At 28.6% G+C, this 11,194-nt stretch overlaps 1 long non-coding RNA gene across 4 annotated transcripts; it reads right to left on the bottom strand.

The window, feature by feature from the left end:
• Window positions 1-4,255: 4,255 nt before the first annotated feature.
• Window positions 4,256-11,070, bottom strand: LOC145165384 (uncharacterized). 4 transcript variants are annotated; one of them, XR_013740045.1, is made up of 5 exons: window positions 10,959-11,070; window positions 10,832-10,860; window positions 10,622-10,723; window positions 10,471-10,551; window positions 4,256-6,775 (listed from the first exon to the last, which is right to left on the bottom strand). It is a non-coding gene; the product is annotated as an uncharacterized LOC145165384 (long non-coding RNA). The 4 variants fall into 4 exon arrangements; XR_013740044.1 differs by having other exon boundaries at window positions 4,256-5,817; XR_013740047.1 differs by having other exon boundaries at window positions 4,256-5,790.
• Between the last annotated feature and the right edge of the window lie 124 nt (window positions 11,071-11,194).

The following is an 11,194-nucleotide window of genomic DNA, read 5'->3' as shown; positions in this document are numbered from 1 at the left end:
GAGAGAGAGAGAGAGGGAGAGAGAGAGAGAGATAGATTTAGGTTCATGTATTCTAAGTATTTATTGTGTGGATGTAGGAATGATTGTGGGCCAATCATTTCAAAAACCTAAATAAGGGTAAATTTGTAATCTTACTTATTAATTTGTTTTGGTAATTAAATAATTAATTAATTAATCCCTTTATTTTAGGCAAGCTAGTTTACGGATTTAAAACCCTAATTGGCTACATAAACACAAACACGTATCTGGTTCTTCTTCCTAGCCTCACTCTCATCGCCGCTCTCTCTCACTCTTTCTCTCTCTCTTATATATATATATATATATATATATATATATATATATATATATATATATATATATATATATATATATATATATATATATATATATATATATATTCTGCGTCTATAGTGTGTTACTCCGTCTTTCTCAAAATTATTGTCCATGTTTGACTTTTTAAGTCTCTTTTGTTCAACTTTGACCTTAAATAATTTACTTTTTGTTATATAATTTTATATGCAAGATGTATGAATAGATTGTTTTTTAAATGTATTTTCATTATTATAAGTTTCATCAAAACTTATATAACACAAATAAAATTATTTATGGTCAAAGTTGACATGGAAAGACTTCAAAAGTCAAACATGGACAATAATTTTGGGACGGAGGGAGTATTTGACAAAGGATCAAGATTAAACGCCTATACGATACCGTTAACGGAGGCGCTGGCGTTTGGTTCAACGACAACCACTTCAAAATCGTCCGCCGGCTCAGCGAGGGTGGGTTTGCATACGTCTTCCTTGTTAGGGAGGCCTTCACTGACGCTTCCGCCAGTGGCGCCTCTAAGAAGTTCAAAGACCCCTCTCACATCTCCGGTAAATAAAAATCCCCAATTTTGAGATTCCATTTCTAGGGTTTCAAAGTAATTGCATTGCATTTGTTGATTTCGTTCTAGTTATGAATTAATTTGATCTCCATAGGATGGCAATTATGCGATGAAGAAAGTTTTGATTCACAATAATGATCAGTTGGAGTTGGTGAAGGAAGAGATCTGTGTATCCGCCCTGTTTAGCCTCCCGAATCTGCTGCCATTATTGTATCATGCCATTATTCCACTAAAGGTAGCTTATTTATATCCACAATCAAATATGTGATAATATAAAATCATCTCTTTTCATTTCACCAAATAAAAATTTGTGAGTGTGATTGAGCAAATAGTTTTTTGTTTGTTAACACGATTCTATTCTATTGGGCAGGCCACATCGGAACAACCTTGGACACATGAAGCATACTTGTTGTTTCCAGTTCATCTAGATGGGACTTTATTGCACAATTCGCGATGCCACTTTTTTGCCTGATGAAGAACCCACCAGAAGTCTTCACAAAGATTGTTTTCAGGATTCACATAATGTTCAACAGATAAAGGATTTGAAGTGTATAGGATTCCATTTCCGTTATCAAGGGGATAAAGACAAAGTGAATCAGAATTATGTTGTTCAGATTCAATTATAGTTTCCAGCTTTCAAGACTTTCTTGGATCTTGTTGGGATTCATTTAACAGCGAAGGATTCAACTACAAAGTGATGTGAAACCACCAGCATGATAATGACTTTGTATTCTTACAAAATGGGTTTGCTATTTATTCAGAATAGATTTTTTATTCTGTTAGAATGGATTAACAATAATATTCTCATAGAATCTATTAGTATTTTACTTTGATTTCAATGTTTTTATTTGCTTTTTAACCATTCTCAATTTTATTCCTTTAAGAATAAATGTAATTGTTAACCATCATTAGTCGTATTCTTTCAGAATGAATGTAATTTATGTTCATAGTTGTATCTTTTAAAAATGAATTTAGTTACTCATTTTAAAACATAAAAATTCGTTTCATATAAAATTTGTATTCATTAAAAAATATTAATTTTGATAGTATATGTTTATAGTATTCTGTCAGAATAGAATGATTTTTTCAAGATAATATGAATACATTCTTTTAGAATATCCGAATTAATATAATTATTATCACGAAAAATCAAAACTTTAAAGTTTAGAGAATTAATTGTTCCCTAAAATCTACAATTTTTCCTTTTTTAAAAGTATGTTATTTGACTAAAATACCCTTACAATGAATTTAGATGGTATTTTTCAATTATGTTTAATTTAATAATATGTATTAATCACTTTCTTAAAATAACTAAAATGATTGGTCTACAATCATTCCTACATCCACACAATAATTAGTTAGAATACAATAACCTAAGCATATATATATATATATATATATATATATATATATATATATATATAAACATGATCAGGTGAGGACTCATTTTAATGTGATGACTCGTGAGAACACCTTAAAAAATCTAAAAAAAAAATACAAATCATAAAATCGAGCATAGATCTATGTCCAGGAGAAAAAAAATGGAAATTTTTTTTTGAATCATGGATCATAATGATGCAAAATAAAAAATTAAAATTGAATCATGGATCAATTTTAATGATGCAAAAAAATAAATTTCCAATTTTTTTTCTCCCGGACATAGATCTATGCTCGATTTTATGTTTTTATATTTTTTTTAGATTTTGTTTTCAATTTTTTTAAAGTGTCCTCACGAATCCTCAATTTAAAATGAGTCCTCACACGAACCGGACCCTATATATATATATATATATATATATATATATATATATATATATATATATATATATATATATATATATATATATATATATATAAGTTCAATAGAGAAACCATTATTAATCAAGGAACCAATGAACTAATCCAAAGCGTCGAAATTTAAAAGGATCAACGGCAAAAATAAGGGTTGTAGACTTTTACAATTGACAGACATGCACCGGATTATAACAAAACTCACTTCCTTTTTTTCGTTTAAAATTTTTTTTAGGTCATGTTTTTTATCCAAACAAAAAACCAAATATACCGTTGTTCACGATTTTTCGTCCTCTTTCCATAGAGATTTATGATAATATATAAAAAACGAACTTTTTTTTCGAAAAAAATCATTTCATTTTCTTTGTTGAAAAGTTAAGGTCTATTTTTTTATTAAAAAAATTAATAAATATATGAAAATTCATACTTTTTGGTTTAGATTCACATTGTGAACCCGTTCAAATTCAAATTATGAACATGTTCAGATTCACAGTGTGCATCATAATAAGTCAGATTCACAATGTGAATCGGAACTGATCGAGCTTTTTCACATTGTGAATGTTAAAAATTGAAATATTTACAGTTTAGATTCACAGTGTGAATCTACACTGATCGAGGTTTTTTTTGTTTAGTCGGTTTGATGTTTATTAATATAGTACAAAAAATTAATTTTTTTAGTATAATTAGTTTTTTTTTGATAAAAATAAACATAAATATTGAAAAAACTAATAAAATGAAGTGAGTTTTTTTCGGAAAAAAAAATCGTTTTTAAATATCAACATTGATCTCTATGGAAAGAGGACGAAAAATCGAGAACAACGGTATATTAGGTTTTTTTTCGATAAAAAATGTGGCCTAAAAAAAATTTTAAACGAAAAAAAAAAGATGAATTTTTTGGTGAGGTGGATTTTTTGGTATAATCTGGTGTGTGTACGTCCAATTTACAAATATACATCTATTTCCTTGGTCGTTGATCATTATGATTTCCGACGCTCACGATCGGTTTATTGGTTATTTGTTAATTATGGTTCTCTGTTGAACATCACCTCTCTCTCTCTCTCTTTCTCTCTCTCTCTCTCTCTCTCTCTCTATATATATATATATATATATATATATATATATATATATATTGGCTGTCAAAACCTTGGATGCAAATATATATATATATATATATATATATATATATTGGCTGTCAAAACCTTGGATGCAAAAGTCATAGAAGAGTGGTTTTTGTTTTGTTTTTATTGTTACGTGTGGTGTTTTGCAACAATAACTTTGAACATAAAGCAGGCGTAAGTTACAACCATCTAGAAGGATAACGATACTTGACACGTGATCAAGAATCAAACCAGTTTTTCCTTAACAAACTTGATGTGTAGAGTGTGATAATACGTATATAATTTTACACACACAAATATATATATATATATATATATATATATATATATATATATATATATATATATATATATATAGAGAGAGAGAGAGAGAGGGGGGAGGATCTTTTGAGAACCAAAAGTTTCCCAATAACTAAAAATAGAACGTCAGATCAAAACATTTAATGGCCTATATCAAATATGACATATTTGTAATTATTAACAATTTCAATGGTAACATTGACTTTTTACGATAAATTACAAGGGTAGCTAAGGGATACAAATTAACATACATAATAATTAATCAAAATTAATTTTGAAAATACAACTCTCTCTCACCGTCTTTCTCTCTCCTTCATGTTCATCTTCATTCCATGAAATCGCCGAATCTCACCTCTTCATCCCAGATTTTGAGATGAAATCATTGAATCTCGTCGCATTCTTATTGTCGTCTTCAGTCGCCAGAGTGTATCACCTCCACCTTTGCTCCTCCACACTCCTGTGAATCACCAATTGTCTCATTGTCGTTGATTTTCCCTAAAAAAAAATTATTCATTACTCCTCCACACTCCTGTGAATCACCAATTTTTGATCTCTGACTCATCCGTTCATCGATTTACATCTCCACCTCATTTAATCTCATCAACTGCGACGAGCGGCGTATTTCAGTGGATTGTGTGGATGGCTTTTAGGGAGAAGACCATCATGTCTGTAAAAGGAGGAAGAGGTTTAGATATCAAAGCCATTAAAACCACGGGTGCTTGAAAGGAGACCGAAGTTGAAGTCGACAAGCCTTTTGGCCTCACTTTAGGTCCTAAACCTAGTACTGGTGGTGGCGTTGTTATCACTGTGCAATTGAGGCGTCCAAACCAAAATAATCCTTTTCAATGACTTTGTGGAAGAATCATCGGCTCGCAAAGCGGAGTCATCTTCCTCTCCAGCTCCACCGCTAGCGCCGCCGCTATCAACTCTACCTAATTTCCTCGAATCGGAACTGTCTAGAGTCAGATCGACGGTCTCATCGCCTTCCACAACCATTTCTTCCTCTCTATCATCACTAAACGACTTAAAATCAGTAAGTTTATTCACCTGATTTTGTTGCGATTGCCCTTGGAGACTTGAAATAAACTGTAGCAGCTTCATGTCTCGTTGTCGTTCTGTAGCAGGTGACTATGAAAGCACTTTCTTACGATCTCAATTAATCACATCATAATCTGTTCTTTGTTCATTAATAGGTTATTGAAATTTCGGCTATTTCAGTTACTCATATTCAGTTTTATATTTCAATTAGGCTAGTACATAGTCCCACACGTTCTCGTATCAAGTCCGGAATGATGAAGAAAACTTTATGCACATTGGGAAATTCTTGAATCCTCGAAGATTACTTCCTTAGTTCCTCTATGTTATCCAAATTATAAACGTAAATTTTTATTGCATGATGCTATCTGCTCCTGATAAGTTATGAACAAACTTGAATATTCAATTGTGACAATTTTAAATTGTGTGGTGATGATCCCCTTGTGCATAACTTGCTGGCGTGTTGACGCTAGATTGTAAGACATCTCTGTTCTTGCGGAGTTGTTTTAGGTGTTATATTCCTTGAAACAAAGTTTTGATCTTGCTAGTGCAGAGTTTCGATCACAAATCACTTAATATCATGGAAGAACCACAATCTGTTAAGAGCTAGAAATATGAACACCAGGGGTAAAACCGTCCATCTTCCTGCTATCATTACTCCTGAGGTTAAAACTGATCATATAACACCTGTAACAACCATTAGTCACCCTATAATCGCTAAAACCAACACTACACATATTCCAATAAGAAATTATTTTTAGTTTGTGTTGTACAGTACAAACTAAAATTTGAGGTAAATGGTTCTCTTTGATCTAGAATCATACAAGAATGATGGATTTAGAGAGAAGTTGAAAAATATCACATATAGAAAAGCATACTGGTTAGATTATTTTAACTAGCTACACGTTTAAAACCAAAGCAACTAAAGTTTTGGTGGTATTATAAAGATATGATGATATCCTAATGTACAGTTACTACATTTCATACCAATTAATTTTCATTTTCCATTGTAGTAAGGTGACTTTGGCCTCTTTGATTCTTGATACTTTTTAGCCTATTACTAAGCTTGTAAAACATTTTAGGGACATAAAAAAGCCTTGCCAATCCAATAAGAAAATGTATATGTTTTTCAACGTTCAATGTTCTAAGAAGAAAAAAATTGACTTCACAATAATTTAAGTTTTTATTAAAGTAGGACTTAATAGAAAAAATGAAATTACAATGCTAGAATAAATAACTAAATGGAAGTACATTGCTACTTCCTGCATTTAAGCTTTTTTGAAATGTTAAAGTACATGCTTACATGTAGTCTGACTTTGTCTCCTTTTAATTGTTGATTTTGTTTTTTTCTTATAAAGGTTGGGAAAGGAATCACAGATCTTAATTCTTCTCTTCAGGTGATCATTGAGTACTCACTTTTTACCCTTTGTTTTATTTTTATGATAACAAAATACCGATCTTTATAATTTTTTTTTCTTGCAGAACATTTTTGCAGATAATCTTGTTGAGACAAAAGATGACTTCCTCAAAACATTTTCCACTGAGAGTAATTATATCATGTATGACCCAAAACATTTTCCTCAAAAAATTGCATCTTGTTACATGTTTTTCTCTATTGATTCTTGATGGTTTTTCATTTACAGATCTACGATATCAGAGGGAAAAACAATTCAGCAAATTGTCCCATCTTCATATAACAATGAATCAAATGGGACTTTGAAAGCAGATTGTTCTGAGCTTGAGGTGAATTTTACTCTTTATCTTTTTTTCATTCTGGAAGTTTTGTTGGTTTAAATGGTTTATTCTTTTTTATCAGCTTGTTTGTGTTGAGGGCACATCTATGGGCCTTCTGTATTGTAGATTGGTGCCACTTTTTCTTCTTCTTGTTGATGGTAATATTTTAACCAGTAAGCAATAATTCACAATCTACATATACATTTTCTTAACAACAACTTCAACATGACTATAAGTGTATAGTGATTCACATGTAAATCGCATATGAATTACATTTGATTCACATGTAAATCACATGTAATTCACATATGAAATCACATGTGATTCACATGTAAATCACAATTACACGTGATTCACATGTAATTCACATATGAATCACATGTGATTCACATGTAAATCATATGTAATTCACATTAAAATCACATGTGATTCACATGTAAATCACAATTATACGTGATTCGTATGTAAATCACATGTAATTCACATATGAATAAAATGTAATTCACATGAAAATCACAAGCTGGTCACATATGAATTACATATGATTCACATGTCAATCACAATTACACGTGATTCACATGTAAATCACATGTAATTCACATATGATTCACATTTGAATCACATGTGATTCACATATGATTCACATGTGAACCACATGTGATTCATATGTGAATCGCATTTGATTTACATGTGATTTAGATATGATGTCATATGTAAATGTGATTCATATGTGAATAGCACGGGATTCATATGTGAATCGCATGTGATTCATATGTTAATCACATGAAAATCACATATGTATTTTTGTGAGTGTTTTTGCATCAATCATTTTTTTTTAATTTTCTTGTAAATTTGGAAGAAATTTTGGTGAATATTTAAGAGGTGAAAAAGGATAAATTGAAAAAAATAAGAAAATATTGACACGAAAACATGAAAACACTTTGAAATTTGTAGCATTTTTTATTTTTTATATTTTATTTTATATCAAATGAAATACTTGTACTATTATGTTTATAGATTAATTAATAAAAATGAGATCTTTTATGATTAACTTACGAATATTATAGTATAAGAAATATACATATATGCATTTCAAAAAATATGTATATATGCACCTAAAACTTTGGTTTTATTGTTAAAAAACAAGAGTATTTGTTTTTTAAATATTCAAGTTCTTTTTTTTAATTTATTGATTTTTAAAAATTTACTTTTTTTTAAAAAATGCAGTTTTTTTTGAAAAAAATGTAGTTTTTTTTAAACGCGGTTTTTTTTTTAAATTACAGTTTTTTTTGAAAAAAATGCAGCTTTCTTTAAAAAACTTGCACTTTTTTTATTTAAAAATGCAGATTTTTTTTTCTTGAAAAAAATACAGTTTTCTTTTAAAAAAATACAGTTTTCTTTTAAAAATTTGCAGTTTTTTTTTTTTTGAAAAAATTGCAGTTTTTTTGAAAAAAAAATGTAGTTTTTTTTTAGAATGATGCAGTTTTTTTTTAAATTGCTGTTTTTTTTTTTTAAAATATATTTTTTTCAATTTTTTTTTCAAAAATTCATGTTTTCTATAAAAAAAATTAAAAAATCTGCACTTTTTTATATAAAAAAAATCAATACTATTTTTAAAAAAATCCGAAAATTTGATTTATTTTGTAACTTTTTTAACATTTATATTAATATGATCAATAACACAAAAAATTAAACATTAAATGAGATTGGTAAGATGACGATCATGTCCTTAATGAATTACAACGCTCCACTTTTAGTTCTCAGGTTCTCGGAAACTATGAATTCTCAACCGATCTCACCCTTATATATATGGGTGAGATCGGTTGAGAACTCATAGTTTCCCGAGAACCTGAGAACTAAAGGTGGAGCACTAGATCAAAATTAACTCATTAAGGACATGCTCGTAATCTTACCGATTTCATTTAATGTTTATTTTATGTGTTATTGGACAAAAATAACATAATAAATCAAATTTCGGATTTTTTTTAAAATAATTTTTTATTTTTTTTTAAATGGATATTTTTTAATTTTTGTCAGAAAAATGAATTTTAAAAAAATCTGAAAAAAAGTAATTTAAAAAAAACTGCATTTTGTTAAAAAACTGCAATTTTTTAAACAACACTCCAATTTTTTTTAAAAAAATTACCTTTTTTTTTCAAAAAAAGAAAGCAATTTTTTCAAAAAAACTACATTTTTAAAAAAAATCAGTATATTGAATATTTAAAAAAAATACTCTAAATTTTTTAACAAAAAAAATCAACGTTTTAGATGCATATATGCATATTTTTTTAAATGTATATATGCATATTTCTTATACTATAATATTCTCAACTAAACCATAAAAAATCTCATTTTTATTAATCAATCTATAAACATAATAGTATAAGTATTATATTCAGTACAAAATAATATATATATATATATATATATATATATATATATAAACTACAAAGATTCACAGTGTTGTCATCTCTTAATATCAAGATTTTCATATTTTCTTCAATTTATCACTTTTCACCTCTTCAACATTTTCCACAAATTATTAAAAATCTACAAGAAAATTAAAAAAAAATTTGATTAATGCAAGAACACTCACAAAAATGCACATGTATATATCATGTAAGATTCACAAGTGATTATATAATATGATATACACATGTGATTGTATCTTTTAAGATTCAAATGTGAAATTTACAAGAAAATTTTAAAAAATAATTAACGAAGAACACTCGCACAAAATGCATGTGTGCATATAGACGTAATTCATATGTGATTCACTAGTGATTTACATGTGAATCACATGTAATTCATATGTGATTTACATGTGAATTACATGTGATTAATATGTGAATTACATGTAATTTACATGTGAATCACATATAATTCAGATGTGATTCACTTGTGAATCACATATAATTCATATGTGATTCACTTGTTATTTACATGTGAATCACAAGTGAATTACATGTGATTTACATGTGAATAACATGTAATTCATATGTGAATTAAATGTTATTTACATGTAAAATCACATGTAATTCATATGTGATTCACTAGTGATTTACATGTGAATCACATGTAGTTCATATGTGATTCACTTGTGATTTACATGTGAATCACAAGTAAATCATATGTGAATTACATGTGAATCACATGTAATTCATATGTGAATTACATGTTATTTACATGTGAATCAGATGTAATTCATATGTGTTTCACTTGTGATTTACAAGTGAATCACATGTAATTCATATGTGATTCACTTGTGATTTACATGTGAATTACATGTAATTCATATGTAAATCTTATATGAATTACATGTGATTCACATATAATTCATATGTAATTCACTTATGATTTACATGTGAATCACATGTAATTCATATGATTTACTTATAACCAGTCACATCATAATTCATATAAATACCAAAATTTAAAAAAAAATCTCATATGAACCATTATCAATATGTATGAATTACATACTGATAATAATATTATAAATGGGTAAATGAGTACATTGATTTGGGGTGAGTCCATTTTTTATTAAATGATGATATATGAAGATATAATAAATGATGCATTCAAGCTTGGAAAAAGATAAGATACCTGGTTAAAGTCAATAAGGTGGAGTCTGCCAACTCTTGATCTTAAAAGCATTTATGCACCATGACTCCATACACCTCCAAACTTTATAGCATATGTTATATATATATATATATATATATATATATATATAAAATAGAACAAAGAATATTACCTCCTGCCTACGATTTACAACACCAATAAAGCCAAGTCGAAGGGGGATCACTTTTCCAAGCAAAAAATTACGTGCATCGGTTCCTCTATCCATAATATCCAACTAAAGCATCAAAAAGGACAACATTGTGTCATAAATGAAGAATAATACTAAATAATGAAAGAGAAGTAAGGAAAAAATGAAACTGAAATCATGTATGTTATAGTATACCTTTGTGATCATACCAATTGTCCTGTAACCTAACAGCACAAAAAGAAAAGAAGCCACGTTAAAGAGAAGAACTTTCATTCTACTTCTAGTTTTTCTACCAAAATCTGTCAATGAAATCAATGCCTACCATCAGGATCTGCATTTCTAGCAATTTGAAGTGCATTTTGGCAAGGTCAGCATTTGCAGGTGTGACAGCTAGGATTAAACAGTTGGGAAGCCTAATGTATGAAATTGTCATTGTCCTAATACGAGCTTCAATGTCTGATGGCTGAAAGTAGAAGCTTCAGGAGGAACTTCAAGGCATAAAGAGTTGTAACAATAAGTTGTTACACGCACGACACTTTTTTTTAAAAGTGAAATTCC

The sequence above is a fragment of the Lactuca virosa genome, chromosome 3 (genome assembly GCF_052849685.1).
Source record: "Lactuca virosa cultivar CGN04683 chromosome 3, Lactuca_virosa_CGN04683_v6, whole genome shotgun sequence".
NCBI classification, from domain to species: Eukaryota; Viridiplantae; Streptophyta; class Magnoliopsida; order Asterales; family Asteraceae; genus Lactuca; species Lactuca virosa.
This window is presented reverse-complemented; position numbering and strand designations above follow the sequence as displayed.